We start from the raw sequence: 23,846 nt of genomic DNA on the forward strand, positions 1-23,846 counted from the left end.
GAAACATTGGCAAGAAAATGGAGGGGGTGGACCCTGGTCTCGGCATACTCTGCATTTGCAAGAGGAATCCTGATATGGGTGGCGCTGTCAGTCCCGTTCAACATTTTGAAGACCTATAAAGATGCAGAGGGCAGAATGGTTATAGTACAAGGTATGGTGGGAAGGAGGGAGCTTTGTATTGTCAACACGTACGCACCAAACCAGGGAACGGCGAGTTCTTTAAGTCACTGTACCCTCAACTGGCCAGGTATAGGGATGGCACACTGATATGGGGTGGTGACTTTAATTGCACTCGGAACCCTAAATTGGATAGATCAGATGATAAGTTGGCACACCCTGCCCCGGCGGCCAAGTCTTAAATACAATACTGCAAGCATTTACGTTGTCAGATGTATGGCGTGCCTTACACCCACAAGCTCAGGGATATTCACACTACACTGCCCCAAAATACCAGATTGGATTATTTCTTTACTGGGGAGGAGACACTGGGAGAGTTCACAACGGCGGAATATAAAGCACAAGTATTGTCAGATCACGCCCCCTATTGGTCATATGGCAGTACCTTCCCCCACACCCTCACGCCCCGACGGCACGCATCCCAACTTGCAAACAGAGAAGTGAATCCCTCAAAGACAGAATATTTATGGAACGCTTAAAGGAGGGGGTCAAAGATTATTTCAGAAATAATACAGGAGGTTTAAGGTCGGCTGGCACACTGTGGGAAGCATTCAAAGTGGTGATTAGGGGGGCAGCGATAGCTACAGCTAAGGAACGCAAGCTACAATAGAGAGGGATTTGGTCAGAGCAGAGGTAAATCTAGAGGCCTTGGGCAGCATGGAAGAAACAACCACAGAGCTGGCCCTGGAAGAAGCCCGACTGCAGCAGGAATGTTTGGATCACTGGGTTAGACTAGGTAATTTGAATGATAGTAAATACATATAGAAAAGCAACATGCAGAAGGATAAAAGCCGGGATGTCTGTTCGCCTGGCTTTATAAGAGTGAGTTTAAGAGGGACTTGATAAGGGAGGTTAAAGGAAGCAATGGAAATGCCTACACGACGCAGGAAGGTATAAATAAATGTTTTAATGAGTACTATAGGGAGCTATATACAGAGACGTCAACAACGCAACCATCAGAGATTGACGAAGCAATGGAGCAGATAGAGCTCCCCAAACTGGAGGCAGAGGCAGTGTGCAGGCTGGAGGCACCTATAACGGCGGAGGAACTGGAATCCACCATACAGGGTTTGCTGACTGGCAAAGCTCTGGGAGCAGACCGACTACCCAGTGATTTCTTCAAAGAATTCATTACAGATGTGGTACTCCCATTGTTGGAAATGCTAAACGAAGCGTTGGAGAAAGGCATATTGCCAGCATCGCTAAGGGAATCTATAATTGTCCCATTGCTGAATCCCAACAAGCCGGATGAAGACTGTGGTTCTTACAGGCCCCTATGGTTGCTTACTGAGGACGGGAAGATACTTACAGTCCTATTCGCCAATAGGCTCAAGTCAAAAAATAGCTAAACTTATCCACCAAGACCAGTCTGGATATGCCCCAAAAAGTAATATTACATGTAATATCAGGAGGTTGCACCATATCATAGACTATACTCAGGATAGTACATATTAATATGCAGTGGCTTCACTAGAAGCAGTTAACGCATTCGATTCAGTCAGGTGGCCATGGCTGCTAGAAGCGTTGAAGGGCTTCGGTATGGGACAACATAAATAAAGTGGGCGCGGCTACTCTACAGTAGTCCGATTGCTAGGGTTAATACTGGCGGGTGCATTTCAGATCAATAGCAGCTTAGTAAAGGCACCAGGCAAGGGTGTCTGTGGTCCCCTATGCTATTTATATTAGCCTTGGAGCCGCTTGTGATATATTTTCGAAAGGAATATCAGAACGCTGGCATAACTATACGTGGCAATAACCATCTGCTCTCCCTGTATGCCGATGATTTGCTTCTATACTTAAAACATCCTGAAATTAATCTCCAGTATATTCTAGATGTGTTGGAACGTTACGCAGCCCTATCAGGCATCAGGCTTATTGCTCAGAAGTCATGCTTGTTCTCCTTGGCAGGGTACAAAGAGAAAACCCTAGACAAGTTGCCAATAGTGGCGATTAAATGGGAGGTAACCACATTCAGATACTTAGGGGTAGATTTTTATCACAACCCTAAAACAGAACACTTGCAAAGCACAGCAAAAGCGGTGGACATAATAGGAAAATCCATGTTTTTTTGGGTGAAGCTACCGCTTTCGTTGATGGGGAGAGTGGCACTGTTAAAGATGGTGGTGCTGCCAAGGCCCCTCCACGTTTTCACTAATGTACCATACAGTATACCCAGAAGCTTTTTCAAGAGGTTAGACACAATATGCCGTAGTTTCCTATGGCATAGCTCGAGATGCTGTGTGGCTAAATTGCAAAAGCCATATGCCCAGGGAGGGCTAGGCTCCCTGCATTTTGAGGATTACTTTATGGCGTGTCAATTACAATTTGTGGCGAATTAGTTGTCGGATGTGCAGTCCCAAGACACCTTGTTATTACAACCACAATGTACCCCATTCTTCTTGAAGGAAATAATATGGACCGCTAAGTCACACACCCCTGACCCTCCGCTACTTTTGAAATTGGACAAAGAGACACGGCATAGAGCAGACCGCTTTCTGGATATAGGTTTGCCGTATTCCCCCCAATTACCATTAGTGTTGCTAAAATGTGAAGATTCACAACTCAGATTGAAGATAAGGAAATATTGGGACCAATGGGTGTGGCCACAGTGGGCGACCTATTGCAAGAAGGTAAATTGATGGACTTCAACACACTGCCCTCTGAAACAGGAATAAATGCAGGACAATATATTGCAAATGTGGCACTACTTCACAGGGTGCAGTGCAGATGGCTTGTTTCTGATGGGATATTACAGGAAGATGAGATCATAGAAACCTTGCATGACATTTCAGAAGGGGAACATGAGGTGTCACGGCTATACGAGCTGTTAATGTCACGATCTGATGATATGATGGCTCAGACCAAGCGCAGTTGGGAGGCAGACTTACATGAGCAACTGATAAGATACTTCCTGGGGCAGAGCTTTAACGTACCATAAAATTGTTTCTAGAAATGCAAAGCTCCAGCTGATCCAATTGTATGTCACTCATAGAGCGTATCTGAAGCCGAAAAAGATTGCCACATTTAGCAGGGTGACAGAACAGGTTTGCCTAAAATGCAGTATGATTGATGCAGACTTACTACACATATTTTGGGCATGCCCAGAGATTAGGCATTTTTGGGAGAAGATAGCTCGGGCCCTGGCCGCTACATGTATAATATTAGATGTGGGTTCCCCAGCAGCTTGCATGTTGGGTATGTTTACATGCCCGAAGCAGGCAAGACACATTAGTACGCTAAAAGACCTAGGCCCTCATTACGACCTTGGCGGAGGACCATGGTGCTATTAGCACCATGGTCCATGGCGCTAAGGTTGCAATTCCGCCATGGTAGTTGGCGGACTTACCGCCCCATTCCGACTTTGGCGGGGCGGTAAGTCCCCAATCCCCATTTACCCTTCCCCATTCCCATTTTTGCCCCATAGGGCATAATGGGAGTGGGGAAGGCGTTAATTACGCCACCGTAAATTACGGTGGCGTAATTAACTCCATGCTCCCTTAGCGCCATGGATTTTAACACCTGCTAAAAGCAGGTGTTAAATCCGCCATGGCGCTAAGGGACCTCGTACTCAGGCGGTAAGGGTCGGCGCTGTTAACGCTGGCGTAAACCCCTTACCGCCTGGGTCGTAATGAGGGCCCTAGCATATATACTGGTGAAACTTAGGATAGCTATGGGATGGAAAGCGTGCAAGGGACCGGAGATGTGCCTATGGTGGAGGGACCTCCAGAATGGTCGAGAGCGGAAAACGCAGTATGGCAAGAAGCGTCCTGTAGTGGCCAAAATGAACAAAGGGTATCCTAGATTCCTGTAAGCAATTGGTACAAGACTTGTCGGTATCAGTGCATGGTGTAGTCCGGGAGGTGGGAGTTTCCCCTGTGATGTAAAAGGTTTATTCCAATGTATAGTTTGTGACAGACGGTGGACTATGATTGATATGGTACAGTGGGTGGGATAGGCTGGAGATGGGTGGGGGGAGTTGGGGAGATTATGTAGACAGACACCATTGATGTACAATGTTATGGATCATTTATTAACGTCTGCAAGTTCCACTGCTGTTCATAAACCAATAAATAAAAGAAATGTTATGCTCAATAAGGACATTTTGAATCATGGCATGCTCATGCTGGACTCTTGAATCATGAGATGCTGGTTATTAACTTTGTATCATGGCATTCTCATTCCATTTGTTTGCTTGCTCCTGGTCACCGATTTCGTTGGCATTGCATCCACTCACCATACTCGCTCTGATTCTCAGTCCTCTCTACCTCTCCTTGCCTTACCCTCCCTTCTCTCCCCCCTCCCCTTCCCATAGTCAATGCTCTCAGGCCTAGTATGATAGTTATTGTTTGTTGCTCACCTTCCCCCCCTCTTCCTTCCCTCATTTATTATCAATGCTCTTGCACTATCAGAAATGTTGTTGGGTCTAGTACGATCGTTTTTGTTTGTTCCTCACCCCCCCTTCCTTCCCTCATTTATTGTCAATGCTCTTTCACTATCAGAAATGTCATCAGGCTTAGTACGATAGTTAATTTCCCATTTTTATTGTCTCAAGGCCTCATAAGAATGTTATTAAATGTTTCTCTTGCTCCCTCCCCTGCCTTGAAGCACTTTGAAACACCTCTGTATAGGCGCTATACAAATACACGATCATATCATATCTATAATCAATGTTTTCGCCAGAAAATCTTTTACCTCTAGGCGAGATGTCCGTCGCCTGGGTTTTGGGATTCAATTGGTGTAATGACTGCCATACCAAAATATCCATTACCGACCTGCATGAGTTATGCCTCTGGTGCCTTGGCATGGGTCATGACACGAAGGAATGAGCATTGTGCGCCGAAATGCAACCTAAATCTTTGCGCAATTCTCTCCTCTCACCCTTCCCTCGGATGGGCTTGTCATTCATGCTGCTACAGTTTCATCCAGATCAGCTTCTTCCACTTCCAATCTGCTGCCCGACAGAGAAGCTAAGAAAATGGATGCCATGACCAAAAAGGTGTTTACATCAGGCAGAATGGCTCTCAAGGCCACAAACCTGGCCAGTGGTTTGGCCAAATCCTCCTTCGGTCTCTGGACGGCAGTGGGAAAGCTGCGTAGTGCATGGCTGAGGGGGAGATGTGTGAGGGCTTCTTACAGCTGGTGGAGAATGGGAAAAAGCTGGCCAGACAGTCCCTGCAAACGGGCTTGGATGTGGCCGACGGCGTGGGCCGTTCAATGGCATTGGCTATAAGTAGGACCACACAGCCAATCACGGACCCCAGAGACAAGAAGGCAGCTCCCCGCTCTGAGTTCACCAAGAAATCACAAGGATGTTGGCCATCATTGACATTAACCCTGAAGATCGAAGAGGCAGTCCCCAAGTGGCATCCAGCGCAGCAATTGCGGGCAAAAGGCAATTTCAGAGTGTTAATGAAAGTCTTAAGCGCAAAAAAAATAAAGTGATTTAACACCTTTTGTAGTTTTTTCAAAAGTTTCACACTGACACATTTAAAATTTCTGAAAGCATTTCCCAAGAGGACCTTAGCTGCACCCACCTTCAGCAGCGAGGTCTGTGGCAGCGCGGGAAGAACGCACCAAGAGTAGCAGTTTAAAGTGAAGTCAGGACACACCTACGTCCTGACAGTATTTTAAGAGTTCATCTAGAAGAAGAGACGGTTAAAGAAACTCTCCACCCTCCCATTGTAATCCTGATTGATTCAGAGGAAGAATTAAGAGACCCTGTTTCTCAAGATAGAAGAGAAGCTTCCATATACAATCCGTTAAACACAGTTGCCACATCCCATAACATCACTGAATTGCCATGTCCCCCGACTATGAAAGAGAATGTGAAACCAACTACTAGAAAAAAACGGGACAGTTTGTTTAATCAATTCAAGAACCAGAAAACTGTGAAAAGGAAAAATGGGGCTATTCGAACATTTGTGAAAAAAAGTGCTCATTGGGGATGCGACAGAGAACAGGAAAAATAAGTCCTATAAGAAGGCTAATAATGCATATCTGTCCCCTGTGCTTGAAAGAAAAGAACAAGAGCATGAACCTGGCGTGTGCAAATGTAACACTATCAACGACAGTGAAAGTGATAAGCTCAAGAATGAGAGCTGCTACATACAGAAAGTGGTGAAATGCCAGCATGATACAAATCCGTGGGTGCCCATGTCAAAACAACTTTGCCCTCAGGTGAGAGAAAATGAAGGGAGTGGTAGGACCCTAGTTTCCTCCACTACCCAAACTGGTCTGGATCTTTGGGGGCTAAGAGGTCCTCTACCCAGGGTTCCAACCATAGTGAATGACGCGCTTCGGCATCGCTTGACATGGTCAGATTGCAAACCATCAATGAGGCCGTGTCAACAGGAAGAAAAACAAGGAATGATCTTAGCTGAGGATAAAGACCACTGTCTCCTGCAAATTATGAGATCTAATGGTTTTGGTTACTAAAAGAATGGGAACAAAATACTTCCTAATGATTACAAGGGATCTAATGACCACTTCATGGTTGAATCACGAAAAACACTGATAGAATCTCCCAAGGTTGTAGGTGCAAAAAGGAAGGGAGAGCCACATGGGAGAAAACTCTGTCATTATAGAGACCCAAATAGAAAAAAAACCCACTAAGAGACCAAACTATCGTGCAGAATGAACACTACCATGGCCAACCGGCCAAGGATAACAACAAATGTGATTGCCCAAGAAGATAGAACATGCCTCAGTCGGAAGGTTTAAATAGGTGTTGTGCACCGTTGGAAAGAGATAGTAAGAAAACTTGGTCTAGTTTACTGACCGTGGAAGGTGGATTGCCCTTAAATGACTGCGATAAACATCTAGGAGCCATCCTTCCAGCACCGGTCCCCTGTGAAGGTGAAGGAGTGAGGTCCACTACCGGGAACGTAAACTTGGGTGACTTGCTCAGAAAAATGTATAAACCTGTTAGGGAGAATTCTCCAGAATGGCTAATTTCCCTTACCTACTGAGTCCCTCAGCAGCTTTGCTGGATTTCTAGGATTTATTTTTTTCACCTGGTAAGAGTATGAGCCTTTTTTCATACTCTTACATGTGTTTTTCTGTGTGTTTAACATTGTGGTGTTCATAGACTGTGGAGCTTCACCTACTCCATAGGCATCATCTTTTTTAATATGTGTCACACAGCACCTTTAGTGCAGTGACATAGGGTTGTCTTTTTCAGACTTCCCACTTTAAACTCCATTTTCTGCACTGACTACTGTCTCGCAGAACATGTAAAGTTGCCATTGACTTTATTAGTTCTTTTAAAACCACAGACCCAGTACAAACTATCTTCCATAGAGTACTGGAAAGGATTAATAGTTATCCCTTTTTGTCTGTCTCTCATGGAACATTATTTAGTTCCCCTTTCATTAAGATTTGGCTGGTGGCAGTGGTATCTACCATATTTTTCCTCCCACGGTCTATGTAAATAGCCTTGGTACTGTTTTAGGCTATCTTAGTAGCCTCAAACTTAAACCCGCTGGACCCCATTTACGTTTATTTGGTTCCGGCTCGGTTTATTCGCCATTTCTTTTTGTGAAGGTCTTTCTCGTGTTTTACTCTGTGCGCCAAACCAGGTTTGGTTCTTTTGTTCGCCGTCCTTTGGCGGGCTTCTGCAAAGAAGCCCTCCTTAATCGCCTGAATGTCTGGGTAGGCAGGATGTGAGGGAGGCGTTTTAGGACCCCTGCCACAGGTTCCCTTGGAAACCCAAGTCGCACTCCTGTTTGATTGGCTTGGTGACTGTCCTGCCAGGACAGCCACCCTGCTGTGTAATTGACAGCCAGGCTGTGTGAATGGGGGAACACTGCATAAAAAGCAGGTCTCTGGGACTAGGAAGGTAGAGTCGCCACTGGATCGAGAGAACCGAAGAGAAGCTGAAAGAAGAGGACCATTACCATGACTGAACCTCCCGGTGAAGCCCTGCTGCGGGTCCGAATCTCCAAACTTCGACGACAGAGAAGATCTGCAAAGAATCTTCTTCCCTTGAGCTGGTGAGACCGACCAGTTCGCCAAACACCAAGCAAGGCCTCCCTCTACTGGTCGAATTTGCTGTGCACAGCTACAGTGAACCGGATAGCCAGGAGGCACGGACCCTGTTTGGGATTTGAGGAGCGCACCTTTTATTCGTTGCTTTGCTCTACTGCAGTTTCTTCCCCGGGCAGTGCAGGACCCTCCAGTCTTCCTTCTTCGTGTCAGTCCGACAGTCGCTTCAGGAACCGCAAGCCTGCAGGATCTGCCAGGAACTTCTGCCTCAGCTACAGTCTTCTTCTTCATTTAAGGTACTGTTCAAATCCGGTTCATTCCGTCCGACTGCAGTGAAAGTGTTGTAATTCTTTTGCCAATCCTAGGGCTTGTCCTTCTCTACTCTTTTAAGTAACTTTTCTTGCGACCAACTTCGTTTTGAACTCTTGGCAAAGACTTAACCGCGAACTACTCTGAACTGTGTGATCCTGAGCAAAGACTGTGACCCATTAACATTGGCCCAGGCCCATTGATTTGAATCCTCATTGTAGAAAGCCTTTTCTAGATTGCCCTGCCTACTTAATTGTTGGTGCTGCTTAATTGTGTATAACTTTGTCTTTCCCTCCCTTTTTAAATTGCTGAAGTGTCATTTTGCTCACATTTCATTTTGAGCTTAACTTGTCCAGAATTGATTGGGTGTTGTGTAGTATATTGAGAGTGTGATTTTTCTGCTGCTTTACTTAGTGAACTGTTTTACAACTGATGTGTAAATAAATATATATTCTTTTACTCAGAAACCTTGAGTCAGTGTTTGTTTGAACCATAGTCATTGCTGTCCTTTGTGTAACTGTTGATACTGCTCACTTTACTCTTGAGATAAATCTGGCTGCCCAGCCATCGCTACCACTTTACTGTGTAGTACAGGCTTGTACCAAAGGTAAATTTGTACTTGCACTTGTAGTCTTAATTGTATGTGGTGTTCCCAAAGGGTACTGCATATGATTCTGCCTGACACTGGTGTACAGTGGTGAGGATGAAGTATAGTAATTACACTTAGAGCGCTGCTATTACCTTGGATCAACTAACCACAAGGCTAAAAATCACTAAAAAGCAAATTTTAATCATGTCTGATATGGAAAGCTACAGTCAGGAGATACTCCTTAGTTACACTGTGGATTATCTGAAAAATCTGTGTAGAGAAAGGAATCTCTCTGTTAAAGGCAAAAAGTCAGAATTAATTGAAAGGTTGTTAGAGAAACAAAGTCTGGGGAGTGCGTCTGAAATACCTACTCCTCCAGCAAATGTGGAAAATAATGAGGATCATAATGTGTCACTTATTATGGATGAGTTAGATGAGGCAGATGTGTCTCACAGGGTTTGTCCACTGGGACTCCATCAGGTCCTACACTCAGTCCTGAATTCATTGCTCTAGAAAAGATGAGGCTTGAATTGGAATTCAAACGCATTAATGCTCAAACTGAACAAAAGCATCAAGAACTTAAGCTCAGAGAAATGGAATTGAATCATGCACTAGAAATGAAGAAATTGTCTATTGAAAATGCTTCTCTGCCAGAGTCTTCTAGGTCTCCCAGTCCTAAGAGACCCTGTATGCCTAAAGAAATTATTGGTATGTATGAGGCTAGGCTTGATATTTTGGATTGGTTGGCAATGTTTGAATATAACCAGGATATTCAAGGCATTACAGGGAATCAGTTGCTTCCTTGGCTCTTCTCTAGGCTACCCACTGTTGCATTTGATATTATGATGGAGTTGGGGGAGGTGGACAGGATGGATTATGAGTGTGTGAAGCTAGATTCTATTGCTAGATTTGGGAAGACTCCTTCCCAGTACCTTAAGAGGTTTAGGACCCCCAAAAAGCATGATGGTACCCCTTGGGCTATCTGGGTTTGTGAATGTTTGAAAAATGTACATGGTTGGGTTAAGGGTTACAGAGTAAACACTTACGAAGGTATGAGAAATCTTGTTATGTTGGAGTCGATGTATGATGCCTGCTCACCGGAGCTCAGACAGCACTTGGCTAATTCTAAGGAGATAGATCCAAAGAAGTTAGCTAAGGCTGCTGACTTGTGGGTTGCCAACAGGGCTATTCACAAGGATTCTGCGGCAACTCAGAAGAAGGATGAAAGAAAGCAGCCAAAGAAAGAGAACAAGTAGAATTCTAATACCTCCAATCCAAAAGAGGGCCACAAACAAAACAATAAGGGTAAGCCACAAGGGGAACCAAATAGGGCTAGTGCACCATCCGGACCCAAACCAGATTGCGGTCAGAACAAACCCCCATTCATCAGAACATTTGGGAAATGTTATGTTTGTGGGTCAACTGACCATGTGAAAGGGGATCCCAGACGTAAGGGTAAACCTTCAGGGGTACACACTGTCTCCTTAGCCTTTTCCCCAGAGGAAGAAGTACCTATGGCAAGTGGAAATTTTCACCTACTGGCTGATGAACCCATGGAAGTCTCAGCTAGTGTTTCTTTAGTGTCCCTGGGTTTGTGGGAACAACAGAATTTAGATGTCTATAATTCCATCTCAGATAATACTAAAGAGTATTATAAATATAGTGTACTTGTGAATGGCCAGGAGACTCCTGCCATCAGAGACAGTGGAGTCAGCATAACTGTGGTTGATGAATCATTTTTCTCGGTAGAGGATGTTGCTAAGGCACCCAAATGCCTAACAAATGCTTCCCCAGTTACCAGCTCTCATCCAGTGCAATGCCATGACTGTCAAGATACCTGTTAGTGTGCAGAGTGAAGTGCCTGGGAGAGTCCTGTTGGGTAATGACCTGACAACTCTTGGAGTTGTGTGTAGTACCCCCAGGCCTCCCAGTAAAAGCAAAAAGGAGCTCACTAGGCCTGCAAGGGGGAGGACCTTGAGAAGCTCTCTAGGGGAATTGATAGAGGAAAATATCACCCCCACTCCACAGGAGTTGCTCACTGCTATTTCAGGAAAGAAAGAGGCAAAGGGGAAACCCAAGACCTCAAAGAAGAAAGCAGATAGCACCCCTGTGCTACCAACAAGGACATCCCTAAGATTGTCCAAAGTCACACCTATGACTCCTCCACCTGCTGAGGCTGAGTGTGAGGTACAACCCTGTGTGGTTGAGCCAGTCTCTGAAGAATCTGATCTGGAAGAAGACATAACTCTAGTTGGAGATGTGGATCCTGTTGACCATCCTGAGCTGAAGTCTTTACTGGCAGTGTAACGCTCACCTGGTATCCACGGGGACGTCACTCAGCCTGTTCTGACCTCTTACGACCTCGAACCCTTCCCTGGAGTCTACTCGACTGGAGACTGGGCCTTGTTTTCTTGGAAAGTGTGCTCTCCGTCATGCTTTCAGCGCAGGGGCGTGTTGATTGATGCGGGCTCGTTGCTGCCTAGTTACTTCACTGGCAAGAGTCCGACAGGTAAGTATAATGAGTCTTTTGAACAGTTCTCTAACTTCGTTCCTTTCCTTCCTTAGATGATGGCCGGTGTCCGGGGATGGCGGCGTGCCGCTGAGATGAGTAGCGCTGAAGGTGAGTGAGATCGTAATGCGCGATGTGACCCTTTCGTATTTGTATTGAACTTGAGTTCTTTTTCTGTGTCTTTTAGGTGCCGCAACGTTTTCAGTGTGGATGCCGGTTATGAAGAAGAAATGTGGTGAGTAAGCGCGGTATGCGGCGCCTCTAGATGTTTCCACGCTAACCTGGTGTGTCTTTTCCCTCTTGCAGATGGATGAGAAGTTCCGGAGACAGAATTCCCCCAGAGCGGCTGGAATTCAGGTAAGCGTTTGAAGCTCGTACAGTCTGTAAAAATAAGCGAATATTTGCTGAATGCTTACTAATGCCTTTTTTCTGTTCTTTTCCCTTTTCCTTAGGAAGCAGCATGCCGGGATGGGAATGACACCGCCGAAGATGCCCGCAGAACAGAAGAAGCGATGAATGAGGGGCAGAAGCTCCGCAAGGTAAGGCTGTTCCTAACGGTGTTCTTGTTCTTGCAGGAGCTGAGCGCAGGAGAAAGATGCAGGCCTACTGGAGACCGATCCGAACACGGTGAGTGTCACGCTGCAGGTGCAGAAAACACAAAGCATGTTTTTCAGCCTGGGCATGGTTTAAATAGTCTCTGGGTATCCCAGGTGTCTCTGGGCTGAACCACACCCAAAAGACTAGACTGCACATGTAGTTCTGGGAACCGAAATATGTGGGGGCATCCATCTTGTCCCCATCAATGCACTACAAGTCCAATCCCCAATGTTATCCTATGGGAGTGAGTGAGTCTGGTGCCACAAGCGCTAAATCTGACTCCAAGTGGGTCTTTGGAGGGATGGCGAGGCCCTTGAGGGCCATGTAGGTGATTGTGGCCTGGCTCCAGCCTGACATCTTGGAGGGCTGGGGACATGAGGGGCAGGAATCATGACAGCCAGAAGGTGGACCCAACAGGGCAGACTTCAGCAGAGGATAAAGAGTGTGTCCTACTCTTGAAGGTCTTCGACAACAGGCAGCTTCTCAACTTGATGGGCATGAAGTTGGAAAGCATAGGTTGCACTGGGAAGATGGCCTTTTCTAAAGTGAACCGACTGAGTCTATCTCTGGGGACTGCAAATGACTTGTAGTGCCCCTAGAAACCAGACTCCAGTTCCTAAAGTTGGCCCATGAGATACCTTTGGCTGGTCATTTGAGCTTCAAAACGACCAAGGAAAGGCTCTCCTTATACTTCTACTGGCCTTAGATGGATGCAGAAGTTGACAAATTCTGTAGGAGCTGTCACACTTGCCAAACCCCTGTCAAGAGTGGAGCCAAGAATGTGGCACCCTTGGTGCCTCTGCCAGTGGTTGGAGTTCCTTTTGAGAGGGTGGGCATCAACATTGTTGGTCCCCTTGAATCTCCCACATCTTCAGGAAACAGGTTTATCCTACTTGTAGTAGACCATGCTACTAGATATCCTGAAGCAATACCTATGAGAACGGGTATGGCTCAGGCTGTGGCTAAGGCTCTACTTGGTATTTATACCAGAGTAGGGTTTCCTAAGGAAGTGATATCCGACAGGGGATCCAATTTTATGTCCCACTACATGCAAGCCATGTGGAAAAACTGTGGTGTCACTTACACATTCTCTACAGCCTACCATTCACAGCCAAATGGACTGGTAGAGAGGTTTAATCGTACTATGAAGAGCATGATAGGTGCTTTAGAGGAACCCCTTAAAAGAAAGTGGGACCTTCTACTGGGATCTCAAGGAAGGGAATCAACATGCACTCCTTTATTAATAATGACCATATGATTGGATTATGTAAAATATGCATAAACAATTAATTAAACTTAAGGTGCGGAGGAGATAATAAACAATATGGTTTGTGACATATGAAACAAAGAAATAAAGTTCCAAAGTGTGGCAACTCTCATCCTTAGCCACCAATAGAGTGCAGAGGATGGGCGTTCCCACACTTGGGAACTTTATTACTTTCTACTGCCATGCCTTTTCTTTGCTTATAGAGAAGTCCCTCAGTAGGGAGTTGGATACAGTTCCTTTGAAATTCTCTATGGCCATCCAGTCAGAGGTCCTTTGGTCCTGATTAAGAAGGGGTTGGAGAGTGCTCCTTCCACCAAGCCAGTCGGAGTGACTGACTATGTGATAGGTCTCCGGAGGAGACTGTCACACGTGATGGCAGAAGCTGGTGATAACTTAAAAGCAGGTCAGGCTCTGGTTAAACATTGGCATGACCAGAAGGCCAGCATGGTTGAGTTTACTCAAGACCAGCTTGTATTAGTTATGGTGCCAACAAGGCAGATGGCCTTGCAGGACAAATAGATAGGACCCTTCAAGGTTGTGGGCAAACTTGCAGAGGTGAACTATCTGGTGGTTTTAGGCAGACCTCAGGAGGCTCCCAGAGTCTTTCACATTAACCGTTTGAAGGCATATGTCTTGAGACCAGAAGTAGGAGCTTTGCTTCTAGCTGAAGAGCTCAAGAGGAGGAGGAGAGTGAACCTCTACCTGACCTACTCACAGGCCAACCTTTGGATGAGAATGTAGAAGGAGTTAATCTCTCTTCTAATCTGACATCTGAACAACAGTAAGAATGCAAGTCTCTGTTAAATTAGTTTGCCTCCCTGTTTTCACTTTCACCAGGCTTGACCACTTGGGGCCAGCATGATATTCTCACTGGTGACTGTTTACCTGTTAACAACAGAGGTTACAGAATGACAGAACATGTGAGATCCCACATCAAATGAGAGGTCAACAAGATACTTGATCTCGGAGTTATAGAGCCCTCTACAAGTCCATGGACTAGTCCAGTTGTTCTAGTACCAAAGGCAGGATCCAAGGAGTTGAGCTTCTGTGTGGACTATAGAGCTCTAAATGCAGTCACTAAGACTGATGCCTATACTTTACCAAGGACAGATGAACTGAACTGGTGGATAAACTTGTGCAGCCAAGTACCTCAGTACATTTGATCTGACGTCAGGCTATTGACAAATAGCCCTGACAGACCATGCCAAGGAGAAAACTGCATTTTCAGCGCCAGCAGGCCTCTACCAGTTTAAGGTTATGCCTTTTGGATTAAAGAATGCACCTGCTACATTCCAAAGGATGGTCAATCAAGTTCTGAATGGGATGGAGGACTTCTGCATGGCATACTTGGATAACATTGCAGTGTTCAGCCCTACTTGAAAATAACATGTTGATCGCTTAGTTTTGCAGGCTCTTGAGCAGGCCCATCTGACCATAAAGGCAAGCAAATGTCAAATTGGTCAGAGCAAAGTGGTCTACCTTGGTCATGAGGTAGGAGGAGGTGGAATAAGGCCATTGCCTAGCAAAGTACAAGCTGTACAAAACTGGGCCACCCCTACTACTCAAACAAAGTGAGAGCCTTCTTAGGCCTCACTTGGTACTATAGGAATTTCATTGAGAACTGTGGGTCCATAGCTTCTCCTTTGAATGTAGACTCCTCTCCAAAATTCCCTAAAAAGTTTAGATGGAATGACGAGTGGACTCAAGCCTTTGAGAACCTGAAGAAAGCCCTTTGTCAAACTCCAGTCCTAAGAGCTCCTGCTTATTACCAACCCTTCATTGTGCAGACAGATGCATCCAATACAGGTATAGGTGCAGTCCTTAGTCAACTGGCTGAGAAAGGTATGGAGCTCCCCATTTGCTTCATCAGTAGGAAACGGAAGGAACCAGAAACAAGGTGGGCAACCAGAGAGCTTGTTTTGCCATTGTGTGGTCTCTGAACAAGTTTAGACCATACTTGTATGGATCTACTTTTGTGATTCAGACAGACCACCAACCCTTGGGATGGTTAATGCAAACGAAAGGGGAGAACCCAAAACTTCTAAGATGGTCAATCTGCCTGCAAGGGTTTGATTTCACCATTGAGTACAAGTCAGGATGTCACCACCAAAATGCTGATGGTCTCTCTAGGAGGTTTATAACTGACTAGAGTGAAGAGATTCATCCAGGAGTGGATTAAATCCTCCTGTCCCTTAGTATGGGGGTGGGGGCGAGTGTTAGGGAGAATTCTCCAGATTGGCTAATTTCCGTTACCTACTGAGTCCCTCAGCAGCTTTGCTGAATTTTTAGGGTTTCTTTTTTTCACCTGGTAAGAGTGTGAGCCCTTTTTCCCACTCTTTCATGTGTTTTGCTGTGTGTTTAACATTGTGGTGTTCATAGACTGTGGAGCTTCACCTACTCCATAGGCATCATCTTTTTACTGTGTGTCACACAGCACCTTTAGTGCAGTGTCACAGGGTTGTCTTTTTCAGACTTCCCACTTTAAACTCCATTTTCTAGGACTGACTACTGTCTCCCAGAACATGTAAAGTTGCCATTGACTTTATTAGTCTTTTTAAAACCACAGACCCAGTACAAACTATCTTCCATAGAGTACTGGAAAAGGTTAATAGTTATCCCTTTTTGTCTGTCTCTCATGGAACATTATTTAGTTCCTCTTTCATTAAGATTTGGCTGGTGGCAGTGGTATCTACCATATTTTTCCTCCCGCGGTCTAGTAGCCTCGAACTTAAACCCGCTGGACCCCATTTACGTTTATTTGGTTCCGGCTGGGTTTATTCGGCATTTCTTTTTGTAAAGGTCTTTCTCGTATTTTACTCGCAAAACCAGGTTTGGTTCCTTTGTTCGCCGTCCTTTGGCGGGCTTCTGCACAGAAGCCCTCCTTAGGCGCCTGAATGTCTGGGTAGGCAGGATGTAAGGGAGGGGTTTTAGGACCCCTGCCACAGGTTCCCTTGGAAACCCAAGTCGCACTCCTGTTTGATTGGCTAGGTGACTGTCCTGCCAGGACAGCCACCCTGCTCTGTGATTGACAACCACGCTGTGTGAATGGGGGGAAACTGCATAAAAAGCAGGTCTCTGGGACAAGGAAGACAGAGTCGCCACTGGATTGAGAGAACCGAAGAGAAGCTGAAAGAAGAGGACTACTACCATGACTGAACCTCCGGGTGAAGCCCTGCTGCGAGTCCGGATCTCCAAACTTCGATGACAGAGAAGATCTGCAAAGAATCTTCTTCCCTTGAGCTGGTGGGACCAACCAGTTCACCAAACACCAAGCAAGGCCTCCCTCTCCTGGTCGAATTTGCTGTGCACAGCTACAGTGAACCGGAGGGCCAGGAGGCTAGGACACTGTTTGGGTTTTAAGGAGCGCACCTTTTATTCCTTGCTTTGCTCTGTTGCTGGTTTCTTCCCTGGGCAGTGCAGGACCCTCCAGTCTTCCTCCTTCGTGTCAGTCCGACAGTCACTTCAGGTCAGGAACCATGAGCCTGCAGGATCTGCCAGGAACTTCTGCCTCAGCTATAGCCTTCTTCTTCATTTGAGGTACTGTTCAAATCAGGTCGTTTGTTACGTCCGACCGCAGGGAAAGTGTTTGAAATCTTTTGCCAATCAGGGGGCTTGTCCTTCTCTACTCTTTTAAGCAACTTTTCTTCCAAGCAACTTCGTTTCAAACTCTTGGCAAAGACTTAACCGCGAACTACTCTGAACTGCGTTATCCTGAGCAAAGACTGTGACCCGTCAACATTGGCCCAGGCCTATTGATTTGAATCCTCATTGTAGTAAGCCTTTTCTAGATTCTAGATTACCCTGCCTGCTTAATTTTGTTTATCTTTGTCTTTCACTCCCTTTTTAAATTGCTGGAGGGCCGTTTTGCTCACACTTCATTTGAGTTTAACTTGTCCAGAATTGATTGGGTGTTGTGTAGTATATTAAGAGTGTGATTCTTCTGCTGCTTTATTTAGTGAACTGTTTTACAACTGATGTGTAAATTAATGTATATTCTTTTACTCAGAAACCCTAAATCAGCGTTTGTTTGAACCATAATCATTTCTGTCCTTTGTGTAACTGTTGATACTGCTCACTTTACTCTTGAGATAAGTCTGGCTGCTCACCCATCGCTACCACTTTACTGTGTAATACAGGCTTGTACCAAAGGTGAATTTGTACTTGCACTTGTAGTCTTAATTTATGTGGTGTTCCCAAAGGGTACTGAATATGATTCTGCCTAACAAAACCACAAACAGAATAGCAAGTGGGGCGGTGTATGCCCAAGGAGGAATGTACACAACATTTGAGGAGTACTAATAGCAGAGGCACACCTACATCTCATATCATACATAACTCTAGGAGCGATGGACATGTCAATAAGAACCAGGAAAATACCAAGCCATTTCAGCGTCAACTTGAACAAGATCTGACTTACTGTAATGGTTTTGGGCACAAAATTATGTTCTCACATTCCCTGGGTCAAGACTACGCACTTTGTCTCAAAAGAACAAATATGATTTTGATTCTTAATGAAATTCCAATCTTAAACGCATTAGTGTCTGCTGATATGATAGATTGGAATTCCCAGGCAAATGTGACACAAACTGTTGTGTATTGCACTTTAATTCAAAAATTGTATTTGATCTTGTCAGAAAGAAGGAGTTTGTGTGATCTTGGTTTTATTTTTGCTCCTATTTCGATGAAGAAGAGGTAAGAGAAGTGGACAATAGAAGATCCTTGGGAAAAAAGGTACCTAAACACATGAATGATCGCCCTTGGCAAAATAAATCTGTCCCTACAAAGGTCACAGCACAGACAAATTGGGCAGCCATTATCTCCACCTTGTTGTGAAATTCTTGTTGGTAATTGCTACACCCGAGAAGTAAATACCTATGTTGGTAATTATAATATCCAGAGAATGATTTGCCATGCTACTCTCGAGGATCCTGTCATACCGATTGAGAACTTAAAGTGTGTTGTGGGAACTTGGAATATCAGAGGTTTTAGTAAACTGATTCTAAACAACATGTAACAGCAATGCTAAAGGATTACCACATATTGTGTTTTCAAGAGACTTGTGCATTAGATGATCTTGTATGGGATGGACATGTGATGTTTCAGCAGGTAGCAACTAGAGGCCATGGTGGCGGGCCTTCAGGGGGTCTGTGCACAGTGATTAAAAATGGCCATGGAATAATAGGAAGTGTGTTTGCGGATGAATGCAGAGGTGTGTTGGCGGTAAAATTAAAATGACAACTGGAGAAATTGGATTTAAATATTCTCCTGTTGATTATCTACTGTCACCCGGCCCATTGTGATCTTTCAGCCATGATCAGTGACTTAGTTAAGATCCTAGAGAATTTAAAGGATATCTTCCCAGTCTCAGAGATAACCATGGTAGGAGACCCAAATGCACATTGCCTTCCTGATGGTATACATCTAGGAAAAAGATAGATCTCACAAACCTGCATACCATTCTAATTGAATATGGCATTCAATGGAGAGATTTATGGGAGGGTTGGGGACTGTTTGTAGCCAATGGACAGATGGTTGGAGATATCCCTCATCACCCCACATGGCATAGAGACACTTTAAGCTCTTCTCTTGACTATGTTAAAATTTCAAAAAAACCTATTTTCCTTTTCAACATCACTTGAAGTTATAAATAATACATACAGTGATCATGACCTTGTTGTCCTACATCTAAATCTAACGCTCAAGGCACCTAGATTGACATGCTGTAAAAACATTGTTGTTGATCAGAAAAAAAACAGAATCAGCTGGAATGAGAAGAGCCTTGAGAACTTTAATAGACTTGTTAGCAATTTTTGGTACTCTACAACATTATCTCCAAAAATTAAATGGCATTTCGGTTGAGAACCTTTGTCCATTTATAAGAGATAAGACACTCTCCCTCATAGATAACACTCCCATTAGAAAGAGTACTAGTCGTCTAAATGTTTACACAAAGGATGTACAGTCAAGGAAAAAGCTTATGTGTAAAACAATTAAAGATTTAAGATCAAGCACTTGTAACAAAGAGGTAAAAAAAGAAAAGATCGGTAAGGAGAGACAGTCCTACAGAAATTGGATTAAGATTTATAGGTTTCTTCTTAAATAAAGAGACGCAGAAACGATGCTGAGATCGGTTATGCAGAAACATAGCAGAAGTATTTGAAACATTGTTAACTCGCAAACTGGGCCTGAATCTTCTGAAATTATTAATCCTATTCCAGAAGAAAACTGGTGTAATCACTTTGAGGAACTGTATAGAAATGTGGGTGAAAAACATCAAATTTAAATTTCAATGATCCTTGGATGTTAGACATTTCAATTGAACACCTTGAGAAAATTATAAAGTCTGGTCCAAACTCTCGTGCCCCTGTATCAAATGGTCTATGCAATACCATGCTCAAGAAGCATCCAGAAATGTGGGCTAGAGTACTGCATATTCTGTTTCAGGACATTTTGGTTAACAAGGTTCTCCCCCCTCTTGGCACACTTTAGTTATCGTGCCCATATTTAAAAAAGGTGATTGCATGAATCCAGTGAGCTATCGCCCCATTGCTCTCCTTGATGTGGAGAGCAAATTATTTGCACAGTGATATGATATGATATGATATGGCATTTGTAACGCGCCTATACACAAGTGTGCTCTGAGGGGTTTGGAGGAATGGATTAATTTAAGAAATGTCCTATTGAGATTCCAAACAGGCTTTAGGATGGGAACAGGAACGGATGCAAGTGGTCTCCAAGTACAGTCAATGATAGACCAAGCCTGTATAGAAGGTAATGATCCGGTGTATGCGGCTAACATTGACCTAAGTCTTGCTTTTGATAAAGTTGATAGGGTGAGGCTATTGTCAAAGCTACTTGACTGGGGCATTCCGACACAACTGTTGGCCATTTTGATACAACTACACAGTAACACAGTGGTGAGAGTGTGACTTGGAGCACACGGTGAAGTATCCAGGCCGATACAAACTGATTGTGGTGTTAGACAAGGATGCATCTTGGCCGCCTGTCTTTTCAATTTCTATCTGTCAGACGTGGGTACGTTTCTTGGCGAAACCTCATTTATTGCCCCAAGGGTGGGAGGTAAGCGCTGCTTTTGGGTTGCATACGCTGATGATCTGTTGCTCCTATATAGGACTCTGATAGGCCTGCAAAGGCTACGCAACTGTTTCTCAGAGTATGTACAAACGAATAGACTTGCAATAATTCCAACTAAGTCTAGTATTCTATGCTTTAACGGAAGGAAATTTAAGCAAACACAATTTAGACGGCATCTTGACTCCACAGTATTAACTGTAACTCTGCATATAAAATACCTGGTATTAAGATCAAAGGAGTACAAAATAGGAATATTAGCACTGTGGGCTCTGGGGAATCAGTATGCTGGCCAAATGAAATATATCAAGAAAAACTTGCAAATTTAAACTTCAGCCTTTGGTATTATTTTATAAAGGCAAAATTGTACCTTCACTAACATATGGTCTAGAAATATTTAGCCAGTGGGATAAAATTAACCTAAACAATGATATGGAGGAAGGCTCTCCCTGTCCCAGTGTGTACCACTGTCTATTCTCTGCTTTGAATTCGGCTTAAATTCCTCATCCTCCTTAGTTCAGCTGAAAATACTGTTATTATTTTGTAAACTAATTGTACACTCCCAGAATTCATTTTATGCAATATTGGGAGCCCAAATGTGGGAAGGGACAGGAAAGCCTTTTCAAATACTCTATGAGCAATGGCAACAAATAATGAGAATGTTTGATGTTTCCTTGGAGATGCTGCTATCTAATCCTGAAAAGGCAAAAAGAAAAAATGTTAGACACAGATTGGGTAATCACATGTAGTGAGAGAGGAAATTATAGACTGTCTAAAGAGATTAGATTGGATTTTAAAAAGAGGAGGAATCTTCAGCCCTATTTGAAACAATGTCCAGATAGACGTTTTAGTGAAGTTTTCATGAGATTTCGTTTCAACCTGTTACATACGGGAGAAGTTCTGCATTTGAGATGCCAATTGGAAAGTGCAACATGTAGGTTCTGTCAAGATCCCATAGAGTCTCTAAAACATCTAATGCTAATGTGTCCTGCTCTATGTGATTTGCGAGAGGAACATTTTGGCTGTTTTATACATTGCACTGAGCACTTGAATAGTGAGCATGTATGGTCGAAAATGTTGCAAGGCAGACCCACATTGCTACTAATACAAATTGTGCAATATATTAAAAATGTAAGATTATAGAAGGAAATCTTTTTTTAAAAGCTTTTACTGAATGACAAGAATTTTAATCAATTGATGTAATTTTCTTGAATTTCTTGAATTGGGATTTATTTTGTAAATGATTGTGAGTTTGTTTTATCCATGTATTGTACAAAGTTTATTTAAAACTAATTTACAATAAAAAGAAATAAGAACAATATACGCACAAGAAATGTTAGGTCACCTGTGGCAAGGCATTTTAATCAACAGACACACACCATTGCCCAGTTATGATGCATCATCCTGGAAGTGGTCCATAAACCTCAGAGAGGAGGTGATTTGGGTAAGAAAGAATCCAGCTCAAACTGGTCTGGATTGACAAATTAGATATCTTGGTGCATTTCTCTGAATACCATTTACCCTTATATATGTACACGTGTTAAAGAACGGATGTACTCTTGGTCTGAGGGCTATCTACTACGTGCTAGACTCTAATTGAAGTATTTAAGAGTGGGAACTAGACTGATATTCAGTGTGGTATCTTTAACACTAGAGTGTGAACATGGCATGTTGGGTAACATTCATCCGGATGGGTATTCTATATATCTAAAGAAAGAAAGAAAGACCTAGGACAGTTAGCCTTCAGTGTGGGCTGCACACCCTTAATACCCACTATGGGTAGAACAAATTACTTGTATCTTGGTATTCATTTAGAGCAAACTTCAACACATATCAAATGCTTTTATTCATCAAGGAAATATTTATTTATTTATTTCAAACAGCCTTGCAATAACTGGTTCACTTCACCAGTTAGGCTAGTTCTGAGACTCCCTATGGCTAATGCATTTCGGAACAATTCCTTCCTCAGAGCCGGGTTATATATGTACTAATGGTTGACATAATACAATATATTAATCCATTGCCGATAAAAATAGAAAGTAAGCATATATCAAATGATTCAATTGGAAAACAATTATTAGATTGGACACGGCGCCCACAGTTGAAAACAGGCATAGATACACAAACAATTGTATGAAAAAAAGAGAGAGAAAAAAGAAAAAAGAAAAGGTATACTAAGTTCGTTAACTGCACCTTAAAGTTTTTTTCAGTGAATATCCATATATATGTGTATATACCTACATATCACCTACTCTTCACTTTTACTGCTTTGTGAGAAATAAAACACTGTCTGCACATTACACTTTGTTAAGCAGCATTCTATAATGGATTCCTATAGAATCCGCCGGCTGTACACCAGGTGTAAATGCCAGGCGTATTCCATAGAAACCCTTTGTTTTTGCACCTGCACAAAAATCTCATGCAGTCATAAAATCGAGTGCTCTTCCAAGACAGAGGAGGACGGTACAGCGTTCACTCATCTCCCGTTTTTTCCCCGTGGGACTTGCCGAAATTATTTTGCCAAAAAAGATCATCGAAAAAAATGGGTTTGGGGGCATATAAGTGGTAGGGTGGGGAATAAATAATAGTGAGGCGGGTTTGGGGTGCACCCCCCAAATAAAACAAAAATTCGATTATCTTTTTTGGCAAAAATAAATTCAGCAAAATGTGCAGCGAAAAAGAAACGGGCAATGAATGAACATAGAACCAGGAGGAAAGCGAAGCAGAGATGCAAACTCAGCTTTGCTGCTCTTCTGGGCCTTGGAAAAGGCACAACAATTAGTTGAAGCGTAAAATGAAAGCATACAGGCTGTACATCTTGCTTTTACGCTTTCATTTTGCGCTCCACTCTGTGCAAAATGACCACCTAAGATACCCGAGGGCATCTCAGATTTGCACCTGCTAGCTGCTAGTTTATACCTGATTCTTAAACACTATCGGCGGAGCAAATCTGGAAATACTGTGCACATTTTTTAAATGCTCTCGTGCAAATGTGATTCACAAAGATCCGGTCAAGGGAGCCGCGGTGATGCCCCAGGCATCTTCAGATTTGGTACAGTTTGAAGACTGAGAATCGGGTATAAGAATCTCCGATGCTCCTAGCCGGCGCCTCTACCGATTCCCGCCAGTGCAAACCTTTCATAATCAAGCCCGTTGTGTTTTGCAGTGCATGGATTCTCACAAATACAATGTAAATACACCAACACGCCAGTGGGCCATTTACAAGATAATTGAAAGCATGCCAAAACATGTCACTTTGCCTCTTCAATGACGTTCTGCCTTGTGGTCTGGGTTAACATGACTATGCATTTTAATGCATCCGA

The 23,846-nt window shown here is 43.7% G+C and overlaps 1 protein-coding gene across 5 annotated transcripts in view; it reads right to left on the reverse strand.

Moving 5' to 3' along the window:
* Positions 1 to 23,846, reverse strand: part of PLCE1 (phospholipase C epsilon 1) — a 3,624,599-nt gene that overhangs the window by 3,599,832 nt on the left and 921 nt on the right. The gene's annotated exons all lie outside the window — the stretch shown is intronic.

Source organism: Ambystoma mexicanum, chromosome 8 (genome assembly GCF_040938575.1).
Source record: "Ambystoma mexicanum isolate Mex_15411 chromosome 8, UKY_AmexF1_1, whole genome shotgun sequence".
NCBI classification, from domain to species: domain Eukaryota; kingdom Metazoa; phylum Chordata; class Amphibia; order Caudata; family Ambystomatidae; genus Ambystoma; species Ambystoma mexicanum.